Genomic DNA, 24,238 nt, shown 5'->3' on the forward strand with positions numbered 1-24,238 from the left:
ACTTCATTACTTTTGTACGTTAACGATGCAAACTATGTTGATGTTAAAATAACACACACTCACACACACACACACACACACACACACACACACACACACACACACACGAGAATGCTAAAGTGTACGCTGCAAAATAAATCGCTAGGGAAGAGGTGCTACGAAGCCTCCCATGCCACCCAGAATACGGATCCAAGCCACTCTCAAATCTTCAGAGTTTTATGATCGATAGCTGAGAATGCACAGTCAATGAAACAACTCTTTTCTCCAGTTCCGCGTGAAGAAAATCTACAGCTGGTGTAATACAGTGAAAACCCTATCTCTACTGGTACGTGTTTCAAACTGTTCAGTATTTACCGCTAGGCATTCGTCAATGTTTCGGAAGATATTGGTGCTTCTGTCTGTACGATTGTAACTTGCTGTAAGTCATGTTCGTACTCTGACTAGGCTAAGCAAATTCAAATTTAAATTCAAATTCAAATACTTTATTTCCACTAAGCAGCATCAAAACGTGCTTCACAGGCGCCGTGGAGCGAGTGTTACTGGACCAAATATGTCGGAAGTTGGCCACATATCAAAAGTAGTGACCCCATACCTCCCTCTTGTCATATCTTCCCTTCGTCCGACCTCCCTCCCTCCCCCATGCACTTAAGGCGAGCGTCCACAGCCTCTTCTGGGTCATTATCTGGTAGCCGAGCATTACAACCAATTAAGATAAAGTATCTGTGGTGACTTTATCAGAGAGGGGGATCATTGCCTTGGGATATCCTCATGCTCTCTCGCCGCTGTGCTCGTGTGCTGTGTTGTGGTGTGTTTTGGTTTTGTGGTGTTCTGTTTTGTGACGCGTGGTATACGGTAATTTGGTGGTATGTGGCGATGTGGCGTGTGGTGGTGCGTTGTGTGTGGCGCGTGATGTACAGTGTGATGCTTCCTGCTGTAGTGGTGAGGTATATATGCACTGGTATTTTGTGGGGAGGTGGTGTGGAATGTGCTGGTGTTTTGGTGGTATACAATGTGCTGATGCTGTGATATGAGCTGGGGGTGTGGTAGGCTGTGCTAATATGGTGGTTTGGTGAATACTGTAGTCTGGTTATGGGATTTGGTTCGGTGTACCATGAGGGATGAGGTGTGGTGGATGGGAATGTGGCATGGTGGTGTGGTGTGGTTCTGGGGTGATTATGGGATGTGGTGTGGCTGGACCTTAAAAGTGTGGTATGGTGTTGTAGTGTTTGATGATGAGTTAAGGCAGAGGTGTCAAACTGGTGGCTCGCGGGCCACATGTGGCCCTCGATGAGGAAAAGAGTGGCCCGCGATGAATTAAGAAAAAATGAGAAATAAGAAACGGAAAATACCATAAAATTTGTCATATGATCAAGTGAACAAAAATTACAGCACTGTTAGGAAACATTTATTGATAATTTGATCGATAAAAATACAATTTGAATAATTTATTGGTGATCAAATATGTCACGAATCTTTTGTTTAAATCAGTGGTTTCAAACTCAATCCTTCCCTAGGGCCACACTTCAGTTCTGTAGATCGTCTGAGGGCCAAGTCTACCTAACCTTACCGAAATCAGCGTAGGTATGTAAAAGGAGTACAGAGTGAAATGAGATATATGTTATTTAAAAACAAACATAGTTTACAAGGTTTAATTATAGGATAAGACCGGTTAAACAAGCGTAAACTCACCCAAAATTGTGGTACGTGTGCCCCTGGGAGCCTAGACCAGCGTGTTTACGTTTTGAACTTCGTCCGAATTCATCAAAATAGGAAATACTGTTTCCAGATTTCCATCAGATTAGTGTATTATATTTGCATACTGAACTATAAATTATTACTTTAAAGTGCATGCAAATTTTAAATTTGCAATATGAAATTGGAAACATGTTGAATGAAAATAATACCGGTAAAATATATAATACGGCAAAGCCGCAACCTATTCAAATGTTCGGAGAAGTTCGGCACGCCTTCTAACACTTTCAGTGATATCGGCTTCTGCTTCAGGTTATTGATAACATAAGAGATTCGTGACATTTGTTCACCAATAAATTATTCAAATGATATTTTTATCTATCAAATTATCAATAAAGGTTTCCTAACAGTGCTGTAATTTTTGTTCATTTGATCATATGACAAATTTTATGGGATTCTCCGTTTCTTATTTCTCATTTTTTCCTAGTTTTCCTAGTTCATCGCTGGCCACTCTTTTCTTCATCAAGGGCCACCAGTTTGACACCTCTGATTTAAATATTATCAATAATTTGAAGTAGAAGCCGATATCACTGCAAGGGTTAGAAGACGTGTCGAACTTCTCCGACCTATTGAATAGGTTGCGGCTTTGTCGTACTATATATTATTCCGGTATTATATTCATTCAACATGTTTCCGATTTCATATTGCAAATTTAAATTTGCATGCACTTTAAAGTAATAATGTATAGTACAGTGAGCAAATATGATACACTAATCTGATGGAAATCTGGAAACAGTATTTCTTATTTTGATAACTTAGGACGAAGTTCAAAACGTAAACACGCTGGTCTAGGCTCCTAGGGACACACGTACCACAATTTTGGGTGAGTTGACGCATGTTTAACCGATATTATCCTATAATTAAACCTTGAGTTGTAAACTATGTTTGTTTTTAAGTAACATATATCTCACTTCACTCTGTACTTTCATATACCTACGCTGATTTCGATAAGGTTAGGTAGACTCTGCCCTCAGACGATCTGCAGAACAGAATTGTGGCCCTAGGGAAGGAGTAAGTTTGACACCACTGAGTTAAGGGATGTGGTGTAAGCAGGTGTGGTGTGGCATAGCGACGTGATGTGTGGTGGTGTTGTGAAAGTATGTTGGCGGGGGATGTGGTGTCACTGGGATGATTAGCCTACGTGGAGCTGAGACGATGGTGATGTGTGATGCAGGTGATGACGGTGACTAGCGTGGTTAGGCAGTGACTATAACATTTGAGGATGGTGTTTGTGATGGTGTGGAGGTGACTGACTGTGGCGTGGTGGCCCTGGTGTGGGTGTAGTGATGTGGTTGTGAGGTTACATGGATTGAGCTGGTGTGATGAGGTGACGGAGGTGATGGCGATGACTGGGACGAAGTACAGGCTGGTGGAAACACCATATGATGACTCTGGGTTTGGGAGAATTGTAAGATGTGGTGATTTTGTGTGGAGAAGGTGGTTGAAGTCTGGAGCAGGGATGATGACAGATGTGGTGGGACCAAGATGACTGCGACTGTTATGGTGGGTCGTGAAGTGATGTTCTTGTGTTGATGGTTTCGTTACTGTACTTGTCATTGTAAGTTGTGCTGATGTGGTGTGTTTGGTTATAGTTGCTGTGGCTGTGAGGTGTGATGGTGGTGGTTTGAACAGTGTGGCGTGGGTACCAACATATTGTGGTAAACATGTGGATACCATGAGTCTGGGTACGGTTACGGTAGTATTGTGATATGGCTAGGGAGTGCCAGGAACAAGGGTATTCCTCCGATAACTGTCTTTTAAACTTGGTTCTTTGCAAAATGGTATAATTTTATAATAATAAAATTCGTAATATTAGGCTGCCTTGCAGATAATAAAAATATATTCAAAACTAAAAAGCACTTAGAGGGCGCGTACCTCCGCCAATGCCATTGGCATTAAAAAAGATCTGGATCCGTGGAGATATTATGTGGAATACATAGGATGCTGATCTGCCCTCAAATTAATCAGTTGTTCCTTGACCCATGGCCCACTCTTCCACAAAATTTCATTGAAATTCATAAAGAACTTTTGGAGATACTGTGCGGGATACATAGGATCGTGATCCGGAGCCGGATCCGACCAAAAATTTAGTCAGTTCTTTCTAGGTCCATGGCCCACCCTTCCACAAAATTTCATTGAAATTTACTGAAAACTCTTGGAGCTAATGTGCGAGATACTCCGGATCCGGATCTGACCCCAAATTTGATCAATTTTTTCTTGGCCCATGGCCAGCCTATCCACAAAATTTCACAGAAGTTCATAGAGAACTTTTGGAGAAATCATGTTGACAAATATACAAACGTTGGTGAATACATAACCTCCTCCAACTTCATTAGCGGAGGTAATTATGAAGCTCTGATCAGTGCTCTGATGAAGATTCGTAGTTTATATATGCGTGATGTAAGTAATGTGGATGGCATCTGACAGCAACAAGATCAGCAGCACAGTAGACTACTCTTTGTTGTCCTTCATCTTGGTGTCCAGTCTGTGTACCCGTTTTCTGAGTGCTACACCTCAGTACCTGTCAGTTCATGGTCATGTTTCAAGGCACCATATCTAGAGGTCAACCACGGAGACAACGACAAAAAAAACCCTGAAAATCTGCTGCAATTCACGGATATTCCCACATCCACAACAGGTGTCCTCTTCCTGGTTTTTCCCCACTTTATTCTTGGACTTAGTTCTCTATTATACTCCGAATTCTGGCATCGATTTCACTTCTCTGCACCCTATTTAGTTAACCTTTCTCTCCATTAATCGAGTAAGCATCAGGAAATAGCTGCCAATGACCTTGAAAGCAATAAAGGAGGAGAAATTTATCACTGGAACTTAAGCTTTGTTTTTAGTTAATGCGTGCAAATAATTCGTTTTTTTTTTTTTTTTTTTTTTTTTGATGCGGTTATGACACTCCGTATTTTCTTCTTGCGGATATCTCTGATATTCGCTTTATTAGGCGGTGGATTTGGACACCTCGAACGAAGTGGAGTGCGTTTTTGGCTTGTGTTGCGTACATTGAATAGAATAATTTTAAGATTTCGTGGCTTCTGAATCCATCTTGAACACCACCCACCCACCCGCATCCACACCTTTGCACCCACCCACCCACACGAGCGCGCTCGCGCCCTATAATGTCTTACGAAACCTGAAAGAAAACTATACAAACACAACCTATTCGGATCATTTCTGAAAACATAAAATACATCTGCAAAACCTAAGTTAAGAAATTCGTGAAATGTGATATACAAATTTCCTCCTCCCTCACTCCCCCCTCCCCCGCCGAATAGACCATCTTAAATCGTATTATAAAAAAAATTTACATATGAACAGGATGAATAGGTACATCAATGACGAAATCGAGCTTAAAGTTGTTAATCGGAAGTCACAGATAAGATTAATATGAGGTAAAAACATGGGCAATATTATTACGTTCATTACTGATTGCCTCTCACCAAGGAAAACTGAAACTACAGGAAGTATGAGGACACTGATCTTGAGGCTGTCCACGATTAAGTTGAAAATTATACGGTACACGAATACTGTGTTCGATTTCTACATTTCGTGTAGGTAATAACGCTAAAAAAAAAAAAAAAAAAAAAAAAAAAAAAAAAAACCCTTCTGCCTGTAAATTTGGCTAGCAATAACTGTTGTCCATGTGGAGAGGATGGAGGGTGAAAGACTGACGAAGAGAGTGTATGTGAGTGAGGTGGAGGGGGGAAGAGGGAGGGGGAGGCCGAGGATGAGATGGAGGGATGGGGTGGAGAGGTATATGAGAGAGGGGGGTGTGAGTTGGGAGCAGGGCAGTGAAATGGTGAGGGACAGGGCGACTTGGAGGCGATTTGTTTGTGGCCACCCCAAACGGGATTGAGGCGTCTGGCAATAGATAGATAGAATAACTTTAAAATTCAAACATACAGAAACTGAAACAAAACACATCTTATGGAAGATAAAAGTTTAGGCGGCTGAAATTAGGGGAGAGAGAGAGAGAGAGAGAGAGAGAAAGAAAGAGTCATCCTAACTTCTTCCTCTTTCTGTTTTTCTCTTCTCCCATTCTCCAGCCCAAGTTCCCTCCCCCCCTTTCCTCCTTTACCTAAGTCCTCCTCTCCTACCATTTCCCCTCTAAATTGCCTAACACCTTTTCTTCTAGCATCCATTCTTACTCCTTTCTGTCATTTTCACTTCTTTTCTCTTAATTACTCTCTCAGTTCCGTAATTGCACAACCCTATCGGAAGCCATTTACTTCCTCATTTTTACTCTCTCTCTCTCTCTCTCTCTCTTTGATCCTGAGTTTTGCTCTCACTCATCTCACATCTCATATTCATCTTCTGACTTCTCGGATTTAATACTTCCATAATTGTCTCTCTGAGTCTAAGGCTGTATTTCTCTATCATCCTTTTTAAAGAGACATCTTAATTTTCTTCCCACGTTTCTCTCCTTATTACCCAATTTTACTAATTCATTTGACATCCACTTACTGATTCACGTAAACACTACCGTTCATGTCATCTCGTAATTTTTTTTTTTTTTCAACTTCCATCATGATCTCTCTCGTTTTTCTGATTTAGAGCAATTATCAAAAATTTCGGTTCCTCGGATAAATGAGTGCAGCCAAGGAGCACAACAAGGTCAGTCCATGGCCATAAAACATTAGCTAGGGTGCTAGCTACCAACAGTAGGAAACTTGATTTCCAGGTTTGCAAACTTTGTCGTGCGTGTGAATGAGTTGGTTTTCCTTTTCATCAGCGTACTTTCTGTTGTCCTTACACTAGTATGGGTGAAGGTGATTCTCTGGTTATAAATACCTGACTACAAGACACTTCTGCTGGAAGAGGTGTAATAATGATACAAGAGTATACCTACGGCCCTCGAACAAAATGTAAATAAACAATAGCATTATATCAAACATTTCTGTTGTACGTATTTTTACTGCTGGTAATTGTTTCTGGGAGGCCTGATAATTTACTGAATTATGTTTAATTTAAGACATATAACTTTAAGTTACACGTCTTAAGGTAAACGTAATTCAGTAAATTAGCCTATCAGGCCTCCTAGAAACAATTACCATATATCAGTCGAGTGAACTGGTTTGTACTTATGTTTACTTCTCCTTCAAACTTAGTTTATTATGATAAAAACCAAGCCTTCTCGACTGAGAAAGTATGGCGGCCAGTATAACCGACTGATCAGCTGAAATGGGTAAAATATTCATGATAATACGAGTATATGCGGCATGATATGAACTTAAATCATTGAGGCTCGACACTCTTCCAGCAATATTCGTACTTCACTTGGCTGCTCCTTCAACCTACCTTGCGTTCTCCCTCTCTCTTCCTCCAGCGCCTTACCATACCCAGCTACCAACACTTCCCTTACCTATCATTGTAGCCAGAAGAACGCAGTCTACCTATGCATCAGGCATGGTGTAACATGGCAGCCACAATAACCACCGCTGCCCTGGCGGCGGACACAAATTACGCGGTGCTATCCATGATAAAGCCCCTTCATACTATACAGCTCTGTGGTCGGTACGGGCTCCTGCACCGAGAAGGAAACACCAGTAGTTCGTTCATGTGCCATAAAATTCTGACAGAATAATATGCAGTATTTATCCCTGTGTTATCCATAAAAAGAAAATTTACTCCTTTAAATATTTTTGCATTATATGTTCTTTACACGGGAGTGGAAAAAAAATGAAAATTAACTGCATTCTGTCTTCTTAAGAGCTACAGTAACATTACCATATGAAACACTGCAGCAAACGGTTTGGGAAATTCGTAGCACTATGAAAAACAAAAATCTGAATGGTTCATATAGGGCAGGCTCACTCCAGAGTCGAGTCGAGTTTCGCTGTGGAGGACGACACTGATCCGAAACTTTACATCCGAGAACGGCTAACACTTCGCGTCTGTGCCACTGATAACCAGTCTTAACCTCAACAGAGAAATTAAAAGAGTTTGAAATATAATAACTGCAAATTACTTCATATTATTTAGGGCAGCAAATGAGATTTATAATAACTAAATGTTGTTATTTCTTTCTTCCTTGATCAGTTGATGTGATAAATGGTAACTGAATATGGAAAGGTAATCAGCTGTTAGACACACCATACTGGTAGTCTTGATTTAGCTAGCTGCGCATCACTTTACCATCATTTGTGGGTAGAGGCGTGTTAAACATTGCCATAAACTCTGTCACCATATATCTGAAATGAAGATATGTAAGTGTAAAGATCCGAGGTAACCGAGACAGTTTGATGGATGGCGGGGGGGGGAGGGGGGTGTTCTGGTAAAAGTGGAGTACTTTCGTCCGCGGGTGTCCATCCTGATTGCGTTGTGATGCTAAAATCGAGTTGTCTGCCGCGTGATGCTAAAATCGAGTTGTCTGCCACGTTGATAGCGATACCGGAGTACTACCACCACTCATCTCTCTTCTGAGCTTGTAGTGATTGTCAGGATCTATGCTACGTCTTCACTAGTGTGTTCTGAATTTAATAATGAAATGCATTGTAAAAGGAGTTTTCGCAGTGGCTGCTGCTGGAGACAGCTTCACTGAGGCAACAAACTGTGTGCAATAATGAACTAAGTGACGCAATATTTCTTTCTTTCTTCATCAGCTTTGTGAGTATATGCATATTATTTGTTGTAATTATTTTTGCTGCGGTTTATGTAATATATTAATTTCTTCGCAATGATTAACATAATTATGTTTGTTATGGGTGTATGAAGATGCATAGATAAGCAGAGTAAGGCTACATTACGTAAGGCTGGTCTAATCTAGGCTAAGCAAGGTTATGTTATATTAGCTTAGGTTCGATAGTGCTGAATTTCCCTTAAGTTGTGCTTGTTGGTTATCACTTTGGTAGCGGTGGTATTACGTAGCGCACATCACTAGCTGCATGATACAATACTTCGTCTGATGACCATGTTTGGCCATAATTATATTTCTTTGTTTGAGCTATATTCATACTACTACCCAGATAACCAATGTATATCACCCCCATCTACACTTACTGTTAGAATCATCATTTATACCACACATCACAGTTATACTAATACTGTACATGATAGTTTAGTACATAGTCAGCATAATTTGTACGGTATTCTTATAAACGTTCAGCCGTCAGTTTTTAAAATTTCAGTAATAGATACCGTCATTCCTTGAGCAAGGCTGAATGTTGTGTTAATTTTATAGCATTTGATTCTCTTCCTGCAGTTTGTAGTTCCCCGCCAGCTCTGGAACTGTCTCCCTCTATCTGTATTTCCTGCTGCCTATGATCTCCAGTCTTTCAAACGCAGTGTGTCCAGGCATCTCAAAATGATCGGATCTTGAATTTGGCTCTCTATTGTATTTTGTTTTTCTCTTGGAGGGAACTGTTACTGCGGGCTCATGGCCTTTGATTCCTTCTTCCTCGCATAAAAAAAAAAAAAATAAAAAATAATAATCAATCTCTTCTCTAGATTCCAGTAGTCTCATCACCCCTATCCCATCCTCTCTCTCTCTCTCTCTCTCTCTCTCTCTCTCTCTCTCATAATATTGTTCTTTCATACACATCTACCACTGTCCTTGTGATTTTTTAATGGAAATCCTGTAGCAACATTGCCCCCCCACCCTCAAAAAAAAAAAAAAAAAAAAAAAAAAGTCTTACAACGTTTTCCTATAAAAGTTATAATGGATGTCAGTACGTCCATGTATGTCGTATTACATATAGACCAGACAGCAACATTAACCGTCCTACACCCATTATAATGACGTTGACAGCAGGAGTAGTAAGTGTGACATCTTTTGGTACCATGTGTGCAGGTTTCTGTTAGTAAGCTGCATTTTTGTTGAGTTAGGAAACTTCGAAGCACGTCTTCCATAGCGATATGTTTTGCCTACTACACCTCAGTGTTCTATTATGCTATTTATGGTGCTCGAGAAGGACGCCTTCAAGTGCTGACACCGATATGATGGGTCGGTTCTACTGTCCGGTTATTTAAAAACCCCTGAACTCCCTCCCTGTCCCCCTGAAGGGAGGATGGCGGACTGCAGATGAAGGGCTAGATCAGCCTCCAGTCCACTGTATTCACGTTCGAACGATCCTGGTTTTGCAACATTTATGCTATTTATATAATTTCATTATCGATATGCTTTGCATTACCAAAAGTAAAGGGATTCTAAAAGGCGAAAAACAAAATCCATCGTTCAAAAAGTGTTACGAAAAGTCCTAAGCTAATAGTCTCCAAGTCTGGTCAATATTAGATAAAAAGATCTCATATTTTGCACACACACACACACACACACACACACACACACACACACACACACACACACACACACACACACACACACACACACACACACACACACACAAGAGAAACATAATACCCTCTCTCATTTCGGAAGCGCGGGTATAAAAATTTGATGGACAGTAACCTACATGATGAAGCCACGTTAGAACACAAGCAAATCTGTGAGTGTTATTTGCCCAGTATAATCGGTATCTGACTGAAATTTTTAGTATATGATTAATTTAATACAAAACTCAAGCTACTGCTTCTGCATATGTGGCAAAACCCCGAAACAGCATTGCTTTAGGATTTACTGTAACTTGCAACGAGTAACTCGACCGGTACCTGCCACGGCTAAGGTCATGAGCTGTTTACAAAAAATCGCACGTGTCAGTTTTAGCGAATTTTTCCTCGTGCATATTATGAGCATTGAGAATACACGTGCCCCGTTATAGCCAGGAGTGACTGCGACGTTATGATAAGTGGGCGAATTTGACAGTAATATAAACTCCGCTTTGCTTCCTTTTGGTAAATATGGCCAAATGATGAACCTGAAGCCGATTAATTTCCAGTGATTACCGATATATATGTCAGTGTTCGGTGAACCAGCCATAGATGGTAAGCCAGCCAGTGAAAGGAAAGAGTAATGTGTTCAGATTCTTTTCCTCCATGGCAAGTGTCCCTGTATTTGAACCAAGAGAAACGTTTAGTGCATAATGATCCTGGAACGAGGTTGTTACTGAGTTAAACAGAATTTACTCATATATCGGCACTGCATGTATACACGATTTATATAGCTCCACGTGCCAATGCAACACATCTTTTTTCTTTTTTTCTGTACAATATTTCTGACGGCAGCTGTGTAGAGAAATGATCGTGTAGGTTCCAGGGCTCGTGATTTGTGACGGAGGGCAGTGAATGCTCTTTCTTTCTTTACTGTGTCCTTTGAGAAAATCTTTATGCTGAAGAGGTAATACTTGTAAGGACAAAATCCATTTAACACAAAATTATCGGTGCGGAAACCTCTCTGAGTTGAATTTAAGATAGTGGCTTTATTTATTATTATTTTTTTCCACTGATAACCACAAACTAATTTAGAAGGAAGCAGTTTCTAGATTATCATGATTTTTGCATCCATGCGCGCCAGACGACGAATCCTCCAGCAAGTTAATGTTGTCGAATTGTACAGTAGATGGTATTGCCAGTATCGCATTTATTTCAGTACTTTGTTGTACGTCGTTGATTCCCTTTAAACATTATGCAGTTCGATAAGCATATGAAACTTGCATTGGCGCCAACAAATCTTGTTCGGGTAGCTATAATTCATTTTGACTTATTTGACCTTGTTGCCCTTCCTAGAAGATTCGGAGTAAGACAAATGAAAATGGAAGACTACAGTAATAAACATGAAACAGTTTTGAATTATTAACACTTTAAAAAATATTAACATCACGAAAAAAGAAGCACACTGAGAATAAAGTACTGTTAAAGAATTGTCAAAAATAACCACAGCTGAGCAACGAGTCACGAAAATTTTATCAGGCAGTGCGTATTATGAGTTGTTTTCCCGCCTAAATCTTCTGACTGTCGCAGAGCAGGAAAGACAGTGGTTTAAGGAGGCTGGGGCTACCATAGGTCTAGTGAAGTAAGTTTTATGATTATATCTGTAAATGATTAACATATACATACTATAAACCATAATAAGTAAAAGGGTAATGCAAAAGTAAATACTTGTTGAGAAAATACACAAAGTGCGTACTGTGAAAGTCTAATTAAGAGATGAAAATCCTTGTGATGTGTACGGTTTTGAGAATGCATATATTTCTGAAAACGGTGGCGTTACAGTTGAACAAAATTTCATACATATGACGTAATGAAAGAACAGAGGTGTGTGGTTTATGCCTAAAAAGAAAAAGAAAGTGACAGGTACGGGAACGCGCCACCGACTCGCTTTATGTGTGGTAGCTCTTGGATTAGTAAATACTCGTAACTATGTTTAAGCTGCTCTACCGATAGTTCGTTACTTTCCACGTGATGGAACTGGACCACTCCCACAACTTGAACACTAAGTTGCGGTTCTTTGATATGTTCGATGAGGTAGGAATGAGTTTCCATGGTTACTGCCAATACTAACTCTCCAGTAACTACACTTGGCCATCAAACTGAAGTAAACGGGGTTACGGATATTCGGCGGGTCATAAAAGACGCGCTATAGTATCACTGTTTTGGATGAGTATTTAACCATTTCTCTTCGGTGACGCACTGTATTCTGGATTTCGTTATGTCACCACCAGACGACTTTACTCATAAGAAGATACGTTTTTTAATGCGAGGATAAAAATATAATCCATTTGCTTCAAGAAGTCTCCGAAAAGATTAATAAAATCGTCTGGCGACTGTAAGAATAAATGAGAAATACGACAGCAGATTGAAAGGGTTAACCACTTCAGTCCGGATCGAATGAAATGAAATAATGAATAAGGAAACAGCTGATCAGAAGATTTGTCAAACCAACCAGGCCTCAAGACACCGACGTCTTCGCCTTTTATTATAAATGCAAGAAAACGTCTGATCGACTTTGAAGAACAACCCGACGAAACAAACATCGGACCAGCGGAAGATTCATCTTGTGTATGAATATACTTGCAAACTTAGGAAATATAAGTCCCTCCCCTCTTCATACATGAGATATTCACCCATCAAGCTTAGCCGAAAAATAACACTTCACATGAGGAATGGTACCCCTAAAGCACACACGAGACACGGCCACAGTGCCCATCTGACCAGGCAAATGATGGAGGAGAACACACAGGTCATCGGGCGGGCTCCAGATACGAGACGCCTATAAACATTAAAAGCCTTCCTCATCAAGGACAGGGGCCCCAAGATGAACCTACAGTCAGGTGAATTTGCCAGCATCCCACCACCCAAGTCTGTTCCTCCCCAAACGAAGTCTGGGACGGAGTGATGACGTCCCTCATATTCCCCCGCGTTGGTTGATTACAACACTACCCTCCGCCTGCATAATGTCCCTCTCACCTCATTTCCTCCTAGTTGTTTACTTGATTCCCTGACCCACATGAAGTTTATATATACCATATATACCCGCTCATTGTGCCTCAGTCTTAGTCAATTGATAATGTACATACTTGTAATGTGCGAAACGTGGTGTCGTGAATACAAGAAATAACGTTCTCTGCGTGTTCTGCTAACGCCTTTTGATGGATTTATAACAGAGTTAAAACCAGGAGTTGAAGTCTGCCATCAGGAAAGATGAAAGTAAGTGAAAGACCAAAAATGCAGTTGTAGTTTTTCAGGAATACTTTCTCAAGTGAGGACTGCCTGGGCTAAGTGATGCATCTGTAGCCATTGTTTGGATTATGTGGTTGATTGCAGCTGGTTCACAGTATTATTTTTATTTTGTAAGTGTTATGGTCACCTAAAATTTCCCGTCAAATCTATTCCCCTGCAGAACTTTCCCTAGCAACGTTTAAAAGTCTGAACCCTATTATAACTTACAGATACGGAAACAACGGCGTTCTAAGATAGGTGTATGTTATTTGAACCATATCTGTTATCTGGAAGGTACCGTTTGCCCTTCAGAAACTGTAGTTTAGACTGTTGCTTAAGTAAAAGTTCATGACGATCAAATTTTACACACAGTCGGATATGATGAACTTTGTATAACGACTCGCAGTACTAGAAAACACTTCGAGAGCGCATACTTCCGTCAACACAAATACAAATCACGACTTACCGCTGTATTTCCTCTTTCTTACCAGACGAGTACCTTTATGGTGTTACATAATAAATTCTACTGTCTTAGTCTGCCCTGTTACACAGTCTAAGGGAGCGCATGCCTCCACCAAAGCCAATAAAATTAATCTCTTCCTGCATCCGGATCCTTGACCCACTGCCCACCTATACACCAGATTTCACTGAAATCTGACAATACCTGATTTAAATATCTTGTATACAAATAAACATGCAAACAAAGAGACACGAATGAATATAATTATAACCTCCGTCCATCTTCGTTGGTGGAGGGAATGACCCATGGGTATTTAAGGCTTTGTTTTCAGATCTTTATGCTATTATTATTATTATTATTATTATTATATTCAATTATTTATAATTTATGGGGGTTTGGGGCAGTGGGGAGGTATCATAATATTGTACTTCATAAAAATTTGCTGGATAGTAAAAGAAGATAAAAAGTGGAACCTCAACATTTTGCCAAAAATATATTTAAGAAAACATTGTGTTACGTGTATCGGTACTGTGCTTCATTTATCTGCTGTTGCTTAGGTGCTCCAAAAAGATAATGTGTGTGTGTGTGTGTGTGTGTGTGTGTGTGTGTGTGTGTGTGTGTGTGTGTGTGTGTGTGTGTGTGTGTGTTGCCTTGCCAGTAATTTCTAGCTTTGTATGGACAAGGATCATCTCCCCTCAGTATAGTGACTTTCATACTGCTAAACTTATAAAAAATTCCGCAGCAACTACTGTTTGAAAATGCGACACTTCGGGTTACACCTTCTCGGGCGTCCAAAGTTTCCTGCATCTTTCTCATTATCGAGCTAACATCTTTCCCAACACTCCCTCTAGGAAAGTAGCATAAAGAAAAACATACATTACACCCCTCAACGTGAATACTCATACATCAGATTATATTTTATTCACACCACGTACGACACTCGCTAAGCTCTCCATGCGATCAGAGCTTCCTGTAATTTCTCCTCCTTTCCCTCACCTTGAATATTCCAGGTAACTAAGATTATGTGAGGTACGGTTCAAATTCCAAGACTTCCTGAATGGGCCTCCTCCCTCCCCCTCCTTATTATGGATATGCGTGGATTTATGTAGTTGGTTTTTCCGTCCTTGCTTGATGGGTTTGTGAAGGTATTTTAGATTTGTTTCGATGTCCTTGTCTGTTTGTGATTTTGACATTTTTCAGCACAGACTAATAATCAATAGTGCCGATGAGAATGCTGCTATCGGTGCAAATTTTAGCATGTAGCTTGCTGTAGCCGTGCCGTATATGGTGTAAAATCATTTAGCATGTAAATGTAACACCGAAACAAGGTAGTCTGTTTATTATCTTATTAAATTTTCACCTCTTTCCATAAATCAAAATTTGGCTCTCTATTGTATTTTGTTTTTCTCTTGGAGGAAACTGTTATTGCGGGCTCATGGCCTTTGGTTCTTTCTTCCTCGCATAAAAAAAAAAAAAAAAATCAAAGCTAGTGAACATCGCATCATTAGTGATGCGATGTGTAAGGGTGATATAAAAAGATGAATGCGTGACAGTGCCGTGACTCCTTGCAGGGGAGGCAGTGTGTGGTATTTCTAAAATGCCTCGCCCTTTGCCTGCTACTGATGGCCTTGCGTGGAGAGAGAGAGAGAGAGAGAGAGAGAGAGAGAGAATGATTATTTCAGAATGGACTGAATAATTATGAGTGTTTCAGTGAGTCATTCATCGCAAAACAACAGCACATTTAAATTGGCTTAAATTGTAATAGCTTATGTTTTCAACATAATAATAGAGGCGAATAAGTTTTCATTACGGTTCAGTAAATTATTATTTCCATGACTCTTGGTCCGCCCTGCAGTTGCCTGTACAGTGTACAGTGGTGATAATTAGCTACGCCGGCTGAACTTAAAATGGTCCAATAGCAAACGCACAAACTTTGTGAAATGTGTAGCGGCTAATCTGTGTAGTCTTCGGTCAGATGATGGATTATCTCTCCATCTGTCTGTCTGTTTATCTGTCTGTCTATCTATCTATCTGTCTATCTTTCTATATGGATATATAGTTACAGGAAGATATATTGCAAATTTAGAAGTATACGCACGGTTCTTACATTTCATGCAGTCTTAGCTTACTTGTTATCAGTAGCTCATCTCTGCTTTGCTCCGGAATCATATATATGCAGCGGTAAATTACATATTGACTGCTTGGCGTATGAATGTAGACCTAATCCCGGAGGGGTGGAGGCACTGTAATACCGCTGCCCCAGTGTGTCCTTGCAAAATGCTGATATGACTGAAACCAGTTCAACAGATCATGGAGGCGACTTTCCTGAAGCTGATGAAGGACAACTGCATCGACGCGCATCTTAGCTCTGCCTCGTGAGAAACATTGCTACATCCCTTCTGGAAGTGTATTTGTTTCTCTTGTAACGAAATTTCAGATAGAGAACCTGCCGATACGTTACGAAGGCTACATACTGTATATAACAACTGTTTCATCTTTATTCTGATGTCATAGACTCAAGATGGCGTCGTGGGTACTGCAGTGTAAAGATGAGCCCTTGGGGTATTTCGTTAAAACACATTTCCTTATTGTTAGTGTGAGCAGCTATTAGTGAGCGTTTTCCTTGAATCGGTGATGTGAGTAATGAGCCGTGTAAAAAGTTAATTCAGTCGCCGTCAATGAGGATTCACACAGAGTCTGTTGTTTTAAATAAACCAACTGACTAACTTCTGAGCATATGCGAGTATTATATGCCAACGCAGCAATAGAACTTAGAATTTATTAGACATCCCAAAAACATACTGTTGAGGAGGATATGGAGAATCGAATAACTTAGTGAATGACAAATAGAATTAATTATGCAGTAGTAATATAAATCGAAATTCCTTTTTTGATTACATGTACTATACTCCGTTTTTTTTACTGAGGCGAAGTTGCACTTTTCAGGTTGATGATGATTGGCTGAATGCAACATGTCCAAAAAATATTTACTAACCCAAATTTCCCCCTCAGATATTTGTTGTCAGTTAATAACGCTAGATTATGAAGTAATGTTGCATTCAGCCAATTATCACCAATCTGTCAAGTGCATCTTCGCCTCGATAAAAAAAACAGTATAGTTTGGAGCTTGGTCTGAGATGTTTGGGACTTATACAGGTACGGTGAAAAACTGTCATATTAGTTGCTAATTTGTTTTGGTGAGGCGATTTGAATTCCTCCCAAATAAAGATCTGAGGGGAAGGGACCAGGTAGGAATGGCGGGAGAGGAGTGATGAGTGTGAAAACGCGATACTGATGTTATCTGTAGTGGAGAGAGAGAGAGAGAGAGAGAGAGAGAGAGAGAGAGAGAGAGATCACTTACTTAGTTTAGTCAGGAATATTTGGGAAAGACTTATTATACGGCGTTGGTTGAGTACTGTGCTTAGACTCTATGGTCACACAGAGGGTAGGAATGATTATATTAATGATTTAGGCCTTTGTGACTTACAAGGTAGGAGGAGTCACGGAAGATGGCAAAAACAAATCGCCAATCAGTACAGTAAATGTAATGAGATTTTTGCGATACCTGGACTGATCCATTAAATTTGTACATCACACCTTAAGTAGGCATGAGTATGTGAGTCATTGCACCTCTAGCAACTTTCTTCAACTTGAGATAAAGCTTCAGTTCCAAAATAACAGATTAATAACCGTCCTGGAGACAAAGGGGGAGGTTACATAATACACTATTATGGCACCCCCTGTTTTTCACTCAAGTCTGGGTTGCCTTTGCCAGATTTTTATCTTTCCCTCCTTTACCAGCGCATTGGAGTCTAATAAACTCCAAAAGGAGGAAAGGACTGATCAAATTGTTTGGTTCATGAAGAGCTAATAAATAAATAAATATAAATATAAATATACAGTGTATATATATATATATATATATATATATATATATATATATATATATATATATATATATATATATATATATATATGTGTGTGTGTGTGTGTGTGTGTGTGTGTGTCAGCAGGTGGGTTGGTGAAGGGTTAGTGCCCCTCCCCGTAAAACAAATAACTCAAAGTCAAATGGCCACCCCTCATGGGATCATGGCGTCTGGCAAAAGATATATATATATATATATATATATATATATATATATATATATATATATATATATATATATGTGTGTGTGTGTGTGTGTGTGTGTGTGTGTGTGTGTGTTTAATACTCTAAATTCTCCTATAAATAAGATTTTTCATGACCTCGATTAACCGAGAATCTAGTAAATCTCTTATTCTAAACCGGGTATATGCTTGGTAACTGCTACTTTTACTGCTGGCACTAATGACCGTCCAGTTCTCAGGTACTGTATATCTCTTAGTCTATCGTCATTCATACCGGTATCTACATATCACCCTCCATGTCTGTCTATTAGTATTGACATTGTCATACAACACAGCGCCAACCTTTACTCCCTCACCCTTAAATACCGGTCACTAAAAACACTGAAATATTGACGCTACGCCTCGACTTTCTACCTACTATTCCGTAGCCGTACACAGCACAAGTAGCCTGCCTAAAATGTGCTCCTGGGGAATTGCACTCGTCGGGTTCGTTCATGTAATTCACTTTGGAACGGTATGCTTGCAATACCTGTAACATTATATTGGTTCTCGTTGCTAGAGATGTACCGATACCAGAATGTCGACCGTTACCGATACCGATACCAATACCACAGAAATGGACCGATACCGATACTACTACCGATACCGATACCGATACCAGTGAGGGAGGGTGGTGTCTGCCGTCTGAGGGCTGTGTCTGGGCCCTGAGCCGCTGTTGTGACTCACCAACCTGTCTGGTACATGTCCATGGTGGCGGATGTGGCTTATTACCAAAGAATGTACTGTATTACTACAAATCATGTACTCAAAATAATATGATACTAAATAACTGGATATTACGAGTAATTTATTTTTCATTCCGATAAAACATCCAAATTCTGTTTAACAAAATAACTTCCAGTGAGTGATATGCTACGCACTAAATTCCTTTTAAGTATCGGAAGTATCGGCAGAAAATCAGCCGATACCGATTCCGATACCGATACTCTACAAATGGGCCGATGCCACCGATACCGATACCTATACATCGGTACATCTCTACTCGTTGCAGCAGTGTTTTGCGGTTCACTGAAATTACATGGCAGTTTTATTAAGTATTTGAAGTATCATGTGGGCTTCCAGTGCTGAATCAAAGATAATTATAAAGGAAACTAATTAAGTACAGTACATAAAAGTTGTTTATCCTCTTGTAAATGAAAGTGTTAAGAAGCATAGGCTACCGGTACATATATTATGGCAACGAAATCAAGCGAAAAATAAGAATGTGAGAGAGGATCCTTGGTATATATAGTATCATTACGAAGAACGATGCCCTTCCTTGCTAACATGGAAGTTAAAGCCAAGAATCATTGTTTCCTCAATGTTGTATCTTACGAATCAAAAGCCTGAAACTTAAGAGTGGAAAGGATGTAATATCTGTTGATATCACGTGGAGAAATCAAGGGAGAGCTGGTGGATACGAAAATAACTGAAAATGATGAGATAAATAGCCGCTAAGGTTAAAATGCGGAAATAATCAGTGGCGGGTCACATCTTTGGTGACAGAACAAACTGGCAGTTAAAAGTGCGAAGGATATACAGTCCGACCGAATAACCTTGTCGAATTATGCTGTTATCTGATATCCAGTCCAGTAGCTGCATTTTTCGGCCAGAGAACTGGATAAATCAGATTTTCAGCACCTCTGTTAAAAAACAGAGGCAAAGACATAGTTTCTAAGAAACTTGATTTGTGACTATTATAACCTTTTTATTTGTTACTTTTTTAAAAAGTGGAATCCAAAGCATTTGTAACGATGCGTCTTGGTTGTTGTGGCTAATTATGATCGTGGTTTGGTTGTGAGTTGTGAGGTTATTGATGGTGCTGTCAATAACGCAGCTGCAGTGGTGATGGTTTCAGTTGCAATGGTGCTTGTGATGGTGATTGTAACTAGCGGAAATGATAATGGTGGCTGTCGTGAAACCTGGTGGTTATGACAAGGAGAGATTTAAGATACAGTGATTTTTACTGTTAGTGATGATACTGTTAGTGATGTTAAGGTTGGTGCAGAGTGATGACGGTAGTAAAAACTTTAAAAAGAATGGAGCTGGCGTAGATTTAGACTGGTTACTTATTTCTGTTCAGCGTAAATGGATGCAGAGATCTGTCATATATGGGTAGATTAGCAATTATATTAGCGAATGGTTATACAGTCTGGTTTATCGGTTTAACAGTTTTGTACATCAATACGGCAAATATGACGATCAGTAGGTAGGATGACATGGTTTATGATCAACAGTTGCTGTGTCCTCCTATCTCCCTATATATTTTTCTGAACTCTGCTAGAAATCTTAGTCCGTCACTGGAACACTACTCTAGGAGGAAAAAAAAAGAATGTTCAGCGGTAAAACTCAGCACACAGTAACCACATTTCCATTTCCTATGTTAGATGTACACCGGAAAAAAAAAAAAGTGCAAAGATGATAGGCGTTTTTTTCCTTATGAAGAATTAGGTATCGGGGATTTTCGTAGCAGGTGACAGTGGGTGGTGATATACTGCCGTTTCTTGTTGCCCCTAACTCCCCATTACCACCAAGGGTCGAAGTTATAAGACATTCTGACCTAGTATCACGATGAACTAGTCTCATATGTTTAGTACCGTCACAGGTCGTTTTGCTATACGAATCTTTTCACATTGATATTCACTTTGATAGTGAAGTATTTGGTAGTTATATGAGAGAAGACAACAGTAAAATCAACCAGTCTTTATAAACAAGCATAGGAGGGTTTACAAATACGGCCGCTGATCCGCCAGTCATAAACCCCTGCACGAAAATCTTGCGGTTTCCTCACTTCCTCGCCGCGCAAGTCTGAGTTATATCGTAGAGGGCGCGTATACCGTCAGCTTCCGAAAGGGGATATGGTCGTAAAACATGGCGGAGGAGAATGATGTACGGTACGGGAGGTCGTTATCGCTCCTTATTACCTAACTTTTCACATTTTACTTGCAGTATTGACAGCGGGTGAATACTGACTCTCGTTACTTTTGATCTGACCGACTGATGTGAATGATGTAAGGTACGGGGTGGGGAGATGGGGCAGTATATTGCTGCTTCTTACCTAACATTTTACCTTTTACTCGCGGTATTGACAACAGGCGAATTCATGTGCGGTTATTGCTACTTATCACCTAACTCTTCACATTTTACTTGCGGTATTGACAGCAGGTGAATTGATGTGAGGTTATTGCTACTTATCACCTAACTCATCAAAGTTTACACGTTATATTGACAACAGGTGAGTTTGGTTACTGTTGCACTGAGGTACTGATGTGAATGGTGTAGGTACTGGGAGGCATTATTACTACTTATTACTTGCTTTTAAAAACTTTACTTACAGTTTTAACAGCAGGTGAATACTGTGCTTGGTTACATTCTCACTGACGATACTCATGCAACGACCATACTGTAATAAGACTTTTTATTAAAACTGAAATAAATAAAATGCGTACATGAATTATTTCCCTGCGCTCGGTGCATTGCGGCAAACAGTCTTAATGCTTTGTGTGGTAGGTTTCCTTCAAGTTAAATAAGATCTTGCGTCAGACAGAAAAAAAGGGGCAGTATATAGTTTTTATTAACCTTGTGAGTGGTAGAGGTTTCCTGTAGTTGAAATTTATATGAATTAGTATCAAGAATAAATCTCCAAACAAACTAACCGCAGTGAAGTTCTTATAATGGCATCATAAACTTCGGAGGAGTACTTGGTATCTCGTGGCTTAGAAATATAAAGTAAGAATAAACTCTTGGCCAATGATGAATATATTCTTTTATTCTTAGAAACCTTTTTGAAAGTCAAGCTGAAAAGATGACTATGGCTACTATATTTATCCGCATTTTTGTCTAACTCTATGATGAATCAGCATCAATGTTTTATCATATTTTTTCGTTTATCTAATTACAAGTCACGTAATTAAAAAGTACCCAGTGGTTGTTTTGTTGTGATGTAATAATGCTTGTTTATCGATAATCTACCATACATTAGACAAGCATTTTAAACAGCAATATTTACATAAACTTACCGAATTTTGTTTAGGCCTTCGAGTACATTTTAGTCAGACCAGGCAAAAGATGAATGTTTATGTGGTTGTTCGTGACTACGGCACTTTTATTGGCAAACGTCAGAATTTGGTGATAATGCTGCGTGTGAAATAGTTTTTTATTTTCTTCGTGTTGGAGTATACATAACAACCAGATGTCATTGTTGCTGCACTGGATATACAACTGCAGTACATTCTCCATGCTTGTTTGAAAAATTTCCCAGTCTAAATGGAATAATGGAATGCCTTTGCACCAGCCACTATAAACTGCCGAGGCTTACGTATTGCGGTGACCAGGTTGTAGTACGTATACTTAAGGTAAATTCCGTTGATACATACAAGTTTACCCTTTTCTACGCATGAAAATAAAAAAAATCGAATAACTAAAAATTCTTGTTGGGTAAAACTTATGTTGGTGTTGCGCTGACATGTATGCTGTACTTTTCTTTTTAGCTGTAGTTCTCGCTCTGTCTTACGAGATTGACTGTCACTTTTTTTTTAGGATATCCTCTTATCGGATATCAAATTAAATCCAGCTAAAATATAAGCACATCTAAAAAAATAATACTAATGGATGTTTTGGACCGGCGAATGTGTCCAGTTTAGCTATTTCATGAAATCTTATTCTCAAAGTTAGCAGTGATCATACGAATATGAAACCTTAATCGTTGTGCGATGGCATGTTGCTGTAAAGCTTTTGCTAAACCCCGTAAAATGATAAACAAGGCGTGCATTATTGCGAATAAGAAATATAAGTGATGATATGGAAGTGAAATAGGAAAATATGCAAGGATAAATAGCCTAGGTGTAGCCGCCGTTGCTCACTTTTAGGACTGGAAAAATAAAGGTAGATTGACACCGGCAGATCGTAAAACCCCGACATCGGGAAACATAAAACTGAAACCTTACCCTCTTCAGCCTGAGAACGTCTTTTATGTTTTATTCTTGCTCTCATCAGACGATTTTCTTCAGTTGAGGAGAGTTCCTAGTAGTGAAGCGGTTAACGAAGGCTGTATATCTAACCCCTCCTATTCGGGGATTTACTTAAGCTGAATAAAATCGTCTGGCGGTGATGAGAATGGAGTGTAAAAGACATCATGGGCTGGAAAAGGTTAAAGGCTAAACATATATAAGATTTGCTGATGTGTCCCTGTAGTTCATCTCCGTGGGTATGATCGCATCTTCAAATCCGGGTATATTCTAATCTGATGGCGACATGGCTGAGGTGAGCATATCATCGATGCTTTGGCCACTGCCTATACTTCAGCTATATCTATTGAATCTGGGGGTATCTGCGTATTTTATCTGCCTTTTATTTAATGCTTCAAAAGACATCTGCATACCTCATGGATCTCTAATGACGTAGAAACTTATATTTACGGTCTACGTCTGTCTCATCTGTAATGGCTAGGATCACCAAGTTTAAGTTATATTTATGTCTTTATTTCCCAGGCTTTTTTACATCTGAGAAATATGTCTCCCGCGGTTGCCTAGTATCATCTCCGCGTCTACAACATTTCGTGATTTTTTTTTCTTCTGATGTGTTTATATTTTTGGCTTTGTGTACTACGGCTGGACACTGCATACAAAACTTGAATCCTTAGTATCATTGCAAAAAAAAAATAAAAAATGCAGCACCGATGAAGAATAAACCATTCACAGCATTTACTCATAAAAATGATCAAATGAAGGAAATAAATGGATGAATAAGTAAATAAAAACTATGGAATTATTATTATTATTATTATTATTATTATTAATCATGCCTTTGGAGCTTGTATTCTGGTGCATTACGGACGTCGGTAAAGAGCTTGTGGGTATGACTGTCTTTATTTATCAATTCATTTGCTTGTTTATATATTTTCGAAATCAGGCTCTGGAAACCGAACTATCGAGGTTACGTCCGATTCACCTAGGGAACATCACATACGTAGAGTTGTTCTATCTGTTATTGTTCTCTTCATAGCTTTTTCCTTTTGTTGTTGTTGTCGTTGTTGTTGTTGTTGCTTTCAGAATGTCCACTTTTAACGCTGTAAAATCTGCAGTGCTAATAGTCTACAAGTTTGTTATATTATAAATACCATTTATGCACCCAGGGTTCGATATTCGCACATTGTAACCTCTTCAGACAGGGAACGTAATTCTTATTTCATTCCTGTTTTCTTGACGATTTTATTCCGGTTCGGATATATATATTTTTAATGGAGGTTAACCTAGACTACCCATTTCACTACTACGGAGCCTTGCTGAGCTGAATAAAATCGTTTGTTAACAGCAAGAATAT

The 24,238-nt window shown here is 39.5% G+C and overlaps 1 protein-coding gene across 1 annotated transcript in view; it reads right to left on the reverse strand.

Moving 5' to 3' along the window:
- Positions 1–24,238, reverse strand: part of LOC145412797 (uncharacterized) — a 171,872-nt gene that overhangs the window by 136,685 nt on the left and 10,949 nt on the right. The gene's annotated exons all lie outside the window — the stretch shown is intronic.

This window comes from Coenobita brevimanus, chromosome 94, assembly GCF_032717465.1.
Source record: "Coenobita brevimanus isolate Jiangsu-jjx chromosome 94, ASM3271746v2, whole genome shotgun sequence".
Lineage (NCBI taxonomy): Eukaryota > Metazoa > Arthropoda > Malacostraca > Decapoda > Coenobitidae > Coenobita > Coenobita brevimanus.